At 44.9% G+C, this 13,245-nt stretch overlaps 1 long non-coding RNA gene across 1 annotated transcript in view; it reads left to right on the top strand.

Moving 5' to 3' along the window:
• LOC119152632 overlaps positions 1–10,402 on the top strand; it is a 105,390-nt gene extending 94,988 nt beyond the window's left edge. The window contains exons 2-3 of the long non-coding RNA XR_005105822.1: positions 8,856–8,978; positions 10,301–10,402. This is a non-coding gene — a long non-coding RNA (uncharacterized LOC119152632). The remainder of the gene's footprint in view (positions 1–8,855; positions 8,979–10,300) is intronic.
• Positions 10,403–13,245: the final 2,843 nt, after the last annotated feature.

Below are 13,245 nucleotides of genomic sequence, written 5' to 3'. Positions count from 1 at the left end.
ATGCTGGGAAGGTGTTAGCAGGTTCTATTTGTGCTCTGGCCATGCAGAGAGACATCTGGGTTCCTAGAGCTAAGCAAGGATGGCTAGTAATCTTTTGGAATAAATGTTAAAATGTATTACCTCAACAAAATACTGATCTTTTGAATCAAAGCAATTTTGAGCCTCAGGGACATTTTGAGCCTCAGGAAGAGAAGTGCATATCTAAAGAAAAATGTCTCCTAAAACAGTGATTTCCAGCAATGGGAATGGGAGGGCAAAGTCTTGCACTGAATCACAGCCCAGAGAGCTGTATGAGCACCCTGGTGGGTTTTCCAGTAGATGAAATCAAGAAAGAAATTCAAGTTTAACAAGGGAATATACAGCTAAGCAGAGTTTTCTTTTTTTCATATGCAACTTTCCCCAGAGCCAGGAATTATGTTTAAGTATTTGCATTGTAGGAAATAAATCCATTCCTTACTGCTATCTTCATTTAGCCTGAAAGGAAGTCAAGTTCAAAGTTATTCCACTGCCAGTCTGTAAAGCAGAAGTGGCAGATCCCTCCTGGTGTGCCTTCACCAGAATACAGAATTTAAGGTACTCAGGAGGCAAAAGGGGGCTCCTTTAATGAGCTCTGTGAGTCAGTTTGCAGGCTGGAGACTTGGTCTTCCCGTGACAAGCATTAGTCAGAGTGTTCCTGGCATGTGGCAGGACAGTGGAGAGAGCGCCTGGACCTCGAGGGTCTCCTGCGACTTCAGTGGCTCCCGTGATCCCTTCTAGAGGTGGCTGCAGTTCAGCGGTGTGCAAAATGATCCCTCTGCAGAGGTCACGGAGTAGTTTTTGTCTGCTGAGCAGGAGCTGGGGTCTGGTGGGCTGAAAAGCGCTCCACAAACATCCGTTATTATTCTTGATTAGAGAAACTATATATAGATCCTTTCGGGATCGACAGAGCTTCGTTACCAGGCGGACAACAGAAAGTACAAATTTATCAAAATTAAATGGAAGTCAAGAGAACATACTGTCTAAGGCAACAAGGCGGTTCAGACAGCTCTGCAGCAGCCTAAACACATGACAGACTCAAGCAGCTCCCACTGCTGCCAACACAACTGCTCGCGGGGTCTGCCAAGAAGCCAGATGCTGCTGCTGGAAAAAATATCTTCCAGAATTTGGCATCAAGATCCTGTGATTACCATCCAAATGGGAGGAGATGGAGTGGTAGAATGTGAGTTTAGTATTTAGCACCCCAGAACTGTGCAGCAGCCTTTGAAGGCAGAGGAAAAAAGTTCAAGCAAAATATTTTTGCTAAAAATATGTTCAGAGAAATGAACTTTTTTTTTAAATAGCAGAAACCCAAACTATTATTAAAACAACGCAAAATATTTTATGTCCGTATCAATTAAATGAGTAAAACCAAAGAGGATTGTGGATTCTTTACTTGAGCAAATTTTGTTAAGGAATAGTTTTATAAAGGTCAGAACATGAGCTCTTTGTCTCTCATGTTGTTGCTAATGGAAAGTTCCACTGCAGATAGCATCAGAGTGACTCCCCTACCCAAGACAAATAGAGATGGGTCGAAGCATTCCCTGGTAAGTTTGGAAAGGGTTGAATTTAGATCCAAGGTCTGCAGCTAGCCCTTCTTGCATTGACAAACAGAGGCCAAATCCCTAAATACAAACTGACCCAGGGTTTGGGGGAAGGTTGAACCCCAAACCATCTGATCCTGGTTCCAAATCTTGCAGCTTAAACCCATGTTTGAAGGCAAAGCAATAGAGAGATAGGCTGTTTCTTAAAGAGATTTAAGGCTGCTCCTGAGCCTCCTCCCCCTCCTCCTTTCTAACAACTGTGGCTGATAGTTTCATAATCTGTGACTATAAAAGGATTTGGAGTCCCTTCTGTTAGGTGAGGTCTCTCGCCAACTTGCCTGTCTTGCTGGGCTCCCCCGTGGACATGGTGGTTACAAGTGCTCAGCACACTGAAAAAAGCAGTCGAGACAACATCTGCTCCCCTGGCTGGCTGCACACACCTCTTGTCTCCAGTCTTAACATTTCTATACGTGTGCTGGTTCTGCTCCATGACTGGGAATCCTATTATTATAGTAATAGTAGTAATAATAATAATAACAACCCAAGTGGGAACTCAGAAACGTACATCTGGAAAGTTAAGACGTGAAGACTGTTTTGTTTTACTTGCATTTTTTTTTGCTTATTTTTATGACAGATCTGTATTTCAACAACGTTATCTCCTTGCCTGTTATAACATCTCACAAAAGAGTAAACAAAGCCATTAATCATAATCTCCCATATTCCACTTTCTGGGCATGTCAGATTATTTTGGAGGGGAGGTGGGCAGAGAAGCAGAGAGCGTCTGTTCCCTCACTCAGGAACTCCCCCAGGGATACTGCCTATCAGTGCCTTTTCCTTCAGGGAGGTTTGTAAAAGGGAGGAGGACCCCATGGCAAACCTCTGTGTGTCCTGGAGGGCTCAGACTGCGTCATTCCTGGCCAGTGCCATGCCTCTTCTTGGCACAGCCTGAGTCCCAGCTGGCCTGGCTGGTGGCGGTTGTCTCCTTGAAAGCCACAAAGATTCCCAGTAACTGCTTACCTAGTATGATTTTCCAGTAGCTTTTGACACAGCTGACCACGTGAGCTCATAATATCAGCTGTTAATTCTACAGCAACTGGATGAGATAGTCCAAAAATGCCCCACTTATCCTTTAAGGTCACTAATTACTCATGGAAATGTGGTGGGATGACTCGCACAAGTGGAGGGCTGCAATGGATGGCTACAAACTCTTTGGAAGGGATAGACAAGGAAGGAGAGGCGGTGGGTAGCCCTGTATCTTAGAGAGCCTTTTGATTGCCTAGAGCTTAATGATGGTGACTACAGGGTTGAGTGATTATGGGTAAGAATTGGTGGGAAGGCAAACAAGGCAGATAGCATGGTGGGAGTCTGTTGTAGACCACCCAACGAGGATGAAGAGGCAGATGAAACACTCCATAAGCAGCCGGGAGAAGACTCACAGTTGCTAGCCCTTGTTCTCGGGGGGCACCCAACTTACCAGATGTCTGCTGGAAATACAGCACAGCAGAGAGGGGACAGTCTGGGAGGTTCCTGCAGTGTGTGGAAGAGAACTGCCCAACACGGCTGGTGAATGAGCTGGCTGGGGAAGACGCCCACTGGACCCGTTGTTTGTGAACAGAGAAGGACTTGGGGGTGATGTGAAGGCTGGAGGCCAGGATCACAAAACAGTAAAAGTTTTTGCTTCTTGGAGAAGGAGGGGGGTCAGTAGAACTTCTGCCTTGGCCTCCCTGAGGGCAGACTTTGGCCTGTTTAGGTGTCTGGTGGACAGAGTCCCTTGGGAGACAGTCCTGAGGGGCCAAGGTGTTCAGGAAGGCTGGACATTCTTCAAGAACGGAAACTTCAAGGCTCAGGAGTGGGCTGTGCCCATGAGCTGAAAGCCCAGCAGCGGGGCAGACGGCCTGGATGAACAGAGAGCTTTGGCTGGAACTGGGGGACAAAAGGAGAGTTCATGATCTTTGGAAGAAGGGGCAGGCAGCTCGGGAGGGCTGCAAGGGTGTCACGAGGTTATGCAGGGAGAAAATTAGAAGGGCCAAAGCCCAGCTAGAGCTTAACCTGGCTACTGCTGTAAAAGACATTAAAATTTTTTTCTAAATACATTAGAAACAAAAGGAGGGCTAAGGAGAATCTCCATCCTTTATTGGATGTGGAGGGAAACATAGGCACAAAGGATGAGGAAAAGGCTGAGGTGCTTAATGACTTATTTGCCTCAGCCTTTGACAGCCTAAGACCAGTTGTTCTCAAGGTCTCAGCCCCCTGAGCTGGGTGACAGGGATGGGGAGTGGAACGAAGCCCCCATAATCCAAGGAGAAATGGTCAGCGACCTGCTACGCCACTTAGACACACAGCAGTCTCTGGGGATGGCTGGGATCCACACGTCTGGCTGGGCGGCCGGGCCAGAGAGCGGTGGGGAATGGAGTCACATCCCGCTGGCGCCGGGCACTCGGGGGGTTCCCAGGGCTCAGGGCCGGGCCCGTCCCTTTAACATCTTTACCGAGGGGCTGGGCGAGGGGACGGGGCGCACCCCCAGGCGGGTTGCAGGGACACCAGGCTGGGGGACAGCTGATGTGCCGGGGGCAGCAGGCTCTGCAGAGGGACCTGGGCAGGCCGGGCCGAGGGGCCCAGCCCAGCTGGAGGAGGTTCAACAAGGCCGAGTGCCGGGTCCTGCCCCGGGGGCACAACAGCCCCCCCAGCGCTGCGGGCTGGGGCAGGGGGCTGGGAGCTGCCCGGCGGGGAAGGGTCTGGGGGGGCTGGTGGCCAGCTGGGCAGGAGCCAGCAGCGTGCCCGGGTGGCCAAGGAGGCCAGCAGCACCCTGGCTCGTAGCCGGGACAGCGTGGCCAGCAGGGCCAGGGCAGTGCCCGTCCCCCTGTGCTCGGCACTGGTGAGGCCGCCCCTCAAACCCTGGGTTCGGGTTTGGGCCCCTCACGGCCAGAGGGACATGGAGGGGCTGGAGCGTGTCCAGGGCCGGGCACGGGGCTGGGGAAGGGGCTGGGGCACAAGTCCTGGGAGGGGCGGCGGGGGGAACTGGGGGGGTTAGTCTGGAGAAGGCTCCGGGGGGACCTTATCGCTCCCCACAGCTGCCTGACAGGGGCTGTAGGCAGGGGGGTCGGTCTCTTCTCCAGGTAACAAGTGACAGGACAAGAGGAAACGGCCTCAAGTTGCACCAGGGGAGGTTTAGGTTGGCTATAGGAAAAATTTCTTCACCAAAAGGGTGGTCAAGCCCTGGAACAGGCTGCCCAGGGTGGTGGTGGAATCACCATCCCTGGAGGTGTTTAAACAAACACACAGATGTGGTGCTTAGGGACATGGTTTAGTGGTGGACTTGACTGTGCTGGGTTAATGGATTGGACTCTGTGATCTTAAAGGGCTTTTCCCACCTAAATGATTCTACTCACCCACGTGGCTGATGTATCAGTCCTCACCAGATTCTGTTTGGACATTGCTGTTCCATAAGGCTGTTTGACTTGAGAAGGGGGGATGTGGGGGTGTTTTCAGGTGAAATGTCAGCAGGATGCTGACATACAGCTCTAGCTTCCCATAGTCCATCCTGGAGACCAGGACAGATCTGCTTCCCCAGCCCTCGGCCAGGCCAGGAGCTTTGATGAGAATGAGCTCTGAGAGTTTGAGCAATCTAAAATCATGGAGGTCTCTAGTTTTTTTTAAAGAAGTGAATGTGGATGGCACCTTATCTGACAGAGTCCCCTGCACTTGCTCGCACGTGCTCTAGGTCAGGTATGGTGTTGGCCCTGGCATATATATTTATATATATAAAGCGCCTATCACCATATTAATAAACATTCTTTGGAACCATTCTTGATGGCAGAGGTCCCAGGTGAACGGGGTATCTGCATGTGCCTTCTTACTTCACACAAGAAAGAAATTTTATCTGCTCCAATTAAGAGATAGGAATCTTCCCTGTCACACAGCATTGCAAACTATAATTTATTATCTGTTTCTGCATTAGCACTTGTGTAGATTTCCCCTGTCATTCGACTGTGTGTGTTCAGAGGCACATGTGCCCTCCCAAGCTCAGGCTCAGGTTTCTGGCTTTAACTCCTGCCTTCCATAAATGTTATTTCTGTATCATCAGTAGTACCTCTGTTTCTGCTATTCCAGAATCCATAATGAATTAAAATAATTTGTTCTTCAGATCATCTTTTAAGTCCTTGATGGTGATGTTATTCAATTGATCAGCTTAAGTAAGGCTCCTGGAGCTCCCTATGTTATGAAGCCTGTCCTCAATCGCTAATTTTGATCTGGGCTTCAGGTAGAATGCTATATAATGGTATTTTGGCTTGGCATCCAATTTGTATACCAGCCACTGGAAATGTAATTTGCATGTGTTTCACAAGGAAGGCTTAAACTGTTAGAATACTTTAAAGAAACGGCCAGGTTTTCTAATGCTTTGAATAGGTTTTCAGTTGGACTTTGGGAAAGAAAAGATGGGGGACTGAGCCTTTGCAATGATTAACTGGCCACCTGCCTCTCTAAGGAGCACCCTCCATGGTGACTTCTGGAGGATGCTGTGTGCTCTGTGCCTTTTCCAGCCGTGCAGGACATCTGGATACCGTATGTGAGACTTGCTCTTGGTGCCTGCAGGTGCTGAAGAATCTTAGCTGTAAATGTACTTGTCTGCAGCCTCTTGCATTAAGAGGCAAGTTGTCACTTGAAATAATTCCTGAAATTATGATGCTGTAAGATTTTAATAGTTTAAGTGTTAGCATTTCTGGCCACTTTGAAGAGGTCCCATAGACAAACTCTTTCCTGGTCAGTGTTTTAACATCAGTCCGTAGATGTTGAGTGTCCTAGAGACCTAGGTTTTGGGCTGTCTTTGCACACTCACATGTGTCACCTTCTAAGAGACACTATGAATCTGTGGATGTGGTTGAGCTACTGTGTGATTAGCTTTAGGTGTTAACCATCAGCATCTCATCTACTCCTCAGTGTTTGTCCATGCTTGCTTTTCCCCTGGAGTAAAAGTACATCGACTTTTCTTCTTAGGGCAACAGACAGCTATGAAGTGCTGTAAATTGAATTTACACAATGGTGTAAATTGTGTTTATCTCTCTATAACTTCTCTGTGTACCCACACCCCTTGAAAGATTTCATACCGAGATGGATCCACCAGACTATACAGGGGACTTGAAGGGGAAAGCTATGTATGATTCATGATACAGGACTTTTATCCTCAGAGTTGGATGATTTTACCTCTTCCCATCAGTTTACATGGAGCAGCTAGCCTATTGCACAATAAGCCAAGCCAGCACTAGTTTCAAAACACGTGAGATCTAGCATACCTTGAATCAGGAACCACAGGTTTAAATCTTGTATCTCAATTTCAGACAACATGCAGCAAGTCAAAGTTTGTCCTTCTGAACAGAAAGGTAATACAACACGTATCTGAAAAAATGTGCAAAAACCAAACCAAGCAACAGTTATAGCTAAACTGAGATATTCTCTTTGCCAGCTGAGAGAAATGCCTTTTCAAGGGGGCAGTGCTAAGATGTTGGGTGGCTGTCTGCCTCATCTGCTGGGGGATGGAAGGGACATTTGTTGAGGAGTTGGCCAGTTCCCTCGGGAGTCTAACTGCATGCAACTTTATGTCTCTCCTCCAAGGATGGCTCAGGAATGATGCCCTCCCTAAGTCTGTGCCAGCCTTTGAAAACTTACGTGGCTTCACGTCTAACTCAAGTAGTTTAATTCATAGTAAAATAACCCATTTTCAGTCATTGCAACCATGTTTTATTATCTATTGTGTAACAGAAAAGACTGATTTCAGGAACTGTTGGTTACCTCGTGTTAATGTGTTGACATTTGCTTGTCTAAAGAAATACCTGAAGCTCCCCTTCCCAGCACGACCCATTAATCATATTTCTATCTGAAGAAAATACCTTTATTTTAGCTGTATATGGAACTTAGTTTGGTTTCTGAATGTCATACAGAGACATAATTTGCTTGGACTGCAAAACGTAAGCCTTTAAAGTACACATACCGAGTACTTAAGGCAGTTATAGTGTCCTCGTTTCCTGGGAAGCACGACTCTACTCATTAGGTGCAAGTCACCTAGACTGAAAAGCCACTGGTCATTCCCTCAGGTCATCAGCTTCACTCCGGCAGCTCCAATTACCTTAGCAGAATAGTATCACCCATAACAACCTAAGTAAATCAGGAAGTCACCGAACAAGGGAAGTAATTACAGCTTCTTTCAGTACTGAGAAAGCAACCTGTTCTTTTACGATCCATCAAAACCATGTGTTTGCCTTTAGTGGTTAAAATAAAGGGTGTGCAATTTGGGAATAATCCAGCTATGAAGTTTCCCTAGTAATTGGCAAGTCCTGAAAGTTATTCACTTTTGCAATTTAAAGGTGGTGAGCACGAGATTAATTTAATTTTCTTTTAGATTAGTCTTTAAGGGACACTACAAAACCAAAGAATGACATTTTCAAATGGTGAACCCACATTTCACCCATTTAACATCAAGATTTATTTTGTTAACTACCTTTAAATTTTATTTATGATGTGATTTACTCATGCTGTAAACCAGAATGTCAGTCACTGTAGCTGTATCAAATATTCAGAATTCGAAAAATATTTACAACTTTCAGAAAAAGGTCTAGCATGTTACTCAACCCTAATAGTAGTATTATCAGTTTACGCAACTCACTCTTGTTTTTCAGTCTTCATTTCAACACACCCATTTGATTCAGATTCAACTGATTCTAGGCGAAAAAGTATTTGTTTGTAATAAGTCTACATGCAATTTTATAAAACACTTTTCAAATGGTCAGGGCACAGGCATATGTCATTGGTTTAATGGGGGGAGCTTCTGTAAACCTCAGCATGAACCATCTATTCTTTGAAATAAAAAGTCTGATCACACATTGTACTTAGCGCTGTGCTTAGACTGAGCATATGACTAATCTGGCTGAAATCAGCGGGATGACTCAAAATGTTTAAAATTATGTGCATCCCTGCCCCAGGGCCAAGACACAGGACTTAATGCTTGGGGGGAATTTTTTTCACCTAAATTACAGTTCATTCACTCTTTTCTCTAGAAGACACTTTAAACAGAAGAATAACAAATAGAATATTGCTCTTGACCTTTAGTAAGGAGAGTATCTAAAGGTTACAACTCAATGTTAATTTGAAAATCCAATTAGATCATGATGTTACATTGTTCTGCTTTTATTCAATATTTGTGTGACAAATTTTCAATGTCCTTTATATCATATAATTTACTTGACAGAAGTGGCCTCTTTTTTCTGTTAAGGAACTATCTACAGATCTCTGCCTCTTTCTCAGGTGTGTTTGTTGCTGTTGAAGCAAATGGCCGTATCTCCAGTAGGCTGTGACCAAGCACTGAACCGTGGAGACACAACCCTGAGATGAGGCAGTTGCTGTTCCTGAGAATGAATTAAAACCTAAGTAAGCGCTTTCATGCTCAGACCTCTGTGAGGGTAGGTCTGCACCTTCCCAACAAATCATCCTTCAGTTTCCAATATGCCAAGATCTTCCTACTGCTGGAAAATTTGTGCTATGTTATGTATTTTTCAGTTGTCGGTAAAATGTTTTGAGTTTTTTGCTCTAAACCAGGCACAAAGGTCTTACTGAACTAAGAGCAAGGGCAGTATCTGCTTGGGGCAGCACTACTGGCTGCTAATAAAATTTTAGAGAGAAAAGGAAAATGATAGCATCCTTTGTTGCTGAGCTGTTTCCAAAGGCTCTGCAATCCTCTCTGCTCCCCACACGCTCCTCTGTGCCGGGGTTTTCCCAGACCCGCTGTATGTTCACTGATTCATCCTCTCCATTGCCGAGACACCTAAACATTTCCAAAGGAAGGCAAAAAACCAGGTCAGCAGAGTGGAAGTAACCAAGGAAAAAAACACATACGCTTGTATTGGGAGAAAAGTCAGAAGAAAAAAAAATACAGTAAAGTGGGATTTAAAAAAAAAAAAAAGAAAAAGAAAAAAGAAAACATCCCCAGAGTGGATTTGAAAACCAATGTCTGACAGCTATAGTATATTCGGTGTCTAACATCCCAGTGGCTCAATGAGAAAAGCAAAGCTAATGGTACAGAATCTGAAAATCCCATGTCTGAGCTATTTTGGGTTTACTCAACAGACCTACTAAAATATAGCTGCACTCTAATTATGTTTGTCCCTTAAACCATTGGGGAGCAGTCTAACTTGAGACACAAGCTAAGGTGTCACGGAAAAGATGTCAAAATACTCTCTGGTAGAAAGCAAGGGCTCCCTGTTGTGTGCTTGTCCCTCTACAGCCTGAACAAAGGCCACCACTCCAGCCGTGCATCCCTAGGCAGGTCTGCAGGACTTCCAAGGGAATATCTGGAGTTCTGCATAGACCAGCCTGACTAGCAGAAACCTACTGAACTGATGAGGGAGAATATCCTTTTTGTTGCCTCCTATTAGCTCATACCTTTGACCCTTTCCCTGTTCTTTTCCAGATTTTGTTTTTCAAAGTAGCTGCCCATACAGCTGGTGGTATGTGGCTCACATGCTCACAGCGGTGGGTTCCTGATATCAAAATGTGGACATTCCAGGCCAAAAACATTTCAGACCTAACTCCACAAGCATTTATTGGCTCCTTCAGGACCGTGTTACAGCCTGCACCAAGTACCCATGAACACACAGCTAGCTGATCCTGCCACCAGCATCCCATCGAACTGGAGTGATCACAGCCATGGCAAACGATCTGCATGCAGATTGATTTCACTCTCATTTTTGCAGCTCAAGCCAACTGGGAATGTAAACCGCACTGACCAAGGAAAGTTGGGGAAATTGCCAGTGAATGCAGAAAAAAGAAAAGGAAGGAAGATGTGGAAAGCAGGAGGTAAGAAAATGAAAGCTGTTTATTTAATACTCAACATGCTGATTTGGGTCAGGCCTTGCAAAGCAAGGCTACATGAATGTCTACAGAAGTGACATTCCCTTTAGTAGAGGATAAGACCTCAGATCAGTCTTTCAGTCTCTGGGTGGGGATTAGCTGAATTAATCGTTTGGCAGAGACACCAGGTGGGTACAGAAGTTAAAACTCACCTATCGGTGCCATTTTGGGGGGTTGATTCAACCCACTGTACAGTATGGTGCCGGCAAGGAAATCACAACTCACATCTAGATTCAGATGGGAAGGAAAATACAAACCTCCAGAACACCTTTCCCCCACATTTTCCGTGTTCAGACCAAAGGGCTGGTTTTGACTCTATGAAGGTAAACTTAGTCCTCTAGAGGGCATGGTTACACTGATTATATATTTAATAATTAACTAGTACTACCTTGGCTATCTGTTCACTTTTCCTGGTGTAAATCAGGAGTCAATGAACTGACACAGGTAGAGTTTCATTGTCTTTAAACCTTGTTGTAAGGTTTTCCATATAATCTGTCTTCTTGAGGGGGCTGATCCTTGTATGGGCCAGAAGGTTTGGGTTTGATCGTTGGGGAAACTTTCCAAAAGGTAGCTGTAATTCTTTCCTTGCTACCAAACTCCAGTGTGAAAATCAGTGAATCTATTCTTCACATGTGTTTTTGCTCCTGCTTTGGTTAATCCCAGCATCCCTCGGTAGTAGCCTCGTCTGAGTCATCTGATTAGTAGCACAGTATGGGTTTACTGTCCATCTTCTCAGAAAGCATGGCAGCTCCAGACACTAGATGGCAATTATTTGTGTTTGGGCAATCTGCTGGTTGATCTTATTCAGCCAAATTTCAGAGTTAACAAAATCGTGCAGATGTAAATATGGCCACCATCTGTCTTACTGCGTGTGTTTCCCTGGTGTGTGAACAGAGCAGAGGTTTGAATCGGGGGCCTCATAATGCAAAGGAAGATGCTACACTAGCTGATCCAAAACCCACCTCCTCCACTGAGGCAGCACAAACTGTGCAAAGCCCTTTTAATCTGGAAGTCACATCTTTGTAGAGTTTACACTAGGTTCACTTGTCTGTATTGCAAACACCTGCATTTTATTCAGTTTTACAATATTTAAATCCCCTTATAAAATAAACGGCTACTTGCTGGAACGTTATCCATGCTGTATGTCCAAGATCTGATGAATTTAAAAGCTATTTTCTAAGATGCATTGGAGAAAGAGAAGGACTGGAAATAGCCATCAGCTAGTGTTACAGATAGAGAAGTATGTCTATTTTTTGTGGCTTCCTTCAGATTCTGAGTACATTCCACACGCATAACATGTTAAGATTTCTTTCTTGGGTCATTCATAGTGCCAAACCAACACCTAGGAGCTCAGAAGCACGTTAATCTGTGCTAATCTGTTATCATCACTGAGCTGTGCCACACAGTATCCCTTTACTTCCTTAGTTACACTTGGAAGTCATCCTCAGCCATCACATCCTCCTTGTACTGGACCATGATGATTATGGTCTTACACTTTCTCAATTTGCTCATGAGAAAAAAATCCATGTTGCTTTTTTTTAGATTTCTTTCTCACGGCTGAGGAAATTATGTTCTTAGCTGGTTTAAAAGATATCTGCTGGCCTGTGGATGAACCAGATTCCTTGGGTTGAATCTACACTTCCCATTTTAACATGAAGCTTACAAGGGCTGGGCTGCCCTTCACTTGGGCTGACCCTGCTCACAAACATTGGCCAGTGCCAATACGCTTTTTTTGCCTCCCACAGCTTTGTTGTTAGCAGGTTTGTAGGAAGAATATGGTCTAGAAGAGAGTCTAGTCCCAGAAATTTTACGCTAACCTGATGATTGACCTTTCTCTGAAAATGGATTAAGGTGTTCTGAGTGGTATTGTAGATCTCTCTTTTACTGCCAGAAGCTATACACTGTAGGTCAGGTTTGTGAAACAGCTAAAATAGCATTGCTCCTGGAAAATTCAGGCTGGATTTTTACGCACAAGAAAACACCACTTCATAGCTTAGTTTTTAATACAGATTAGAATTTACTGGATGCAACCAGTGAAACTTTCATTCTCTGTTTTAGGATGGCAGCCAGGCAAAACTCTCCTTCAATATAGAAAAAATGATGTAATTTTCTTTTCTCCCTTTTGTCTTCATTTTCAGCTAATATTTGGGTTTAACGGCAGCAAGGATTTCCTGTGAGAACTAAGCTAGTGCAGATCTTCAGCTGATTTCTTTGTGCTCAGCCTGCTCACCTCTCCATATCCACTTGCTGTGTCTGATCTTACTTCAGAAGTTTTGGGGGTGGATGTGATCTGTGTTTAGATCGGTAGGTCCCTGGCCTTAGACACTTCCACTCTGTTACAGTGCAAATGCTATTATGAGCGTTAAAAATAACAATAGAAACTAGTTATGCAAAGCACATTCTGAAGCTGCAGTTACATGGCCAGAGGTACTCCGATTAGCTCATTTACAGCTGATCCAGATACCTCAGCATTATGCTGTAGTCTGCGGTGTAGACATCCCTTGACACTGCTGTGGGCTGGATGTACTTACATAATTTTTTGCAGCATACATGAAAATGCAGCATGAAGGCCATTAAAGAGGAAGGAGGGGGTTGGAACAGGGCAGTGTTGGCTTCAATGCTGGACATGCCGTCTCAGATCATTGTTACTGCAGCCATTTTACTCTAATTCATCCATATCAACCAGTTTTAGGTCTTTTTAGCATTTCACTCTTGCCATCACGCTGAAGAAGGCTTTGGCCACGCTTCATTATGCTTGGCTGGTGTCAGCGAAGGAGTGAGTGACACT

This window comes from Falco rusticolus, chromosome 8 (assembly GCF_015220075.1).
Source record: "Falco rusticolus isolate bFalRus1 chromosome 8, bFalRus1.pri, whole genome shotgun sequence".
In the NCBI taxonomy this organism is placed as follows: Eukaryota; Metazoa; Chordata; class Aves; order Falconiformes; family Falconidae; genus Falco; species Falco rusticolus.
This window is presented reverse-complemented; position numbering and strand designations above follow the sequence as displayed.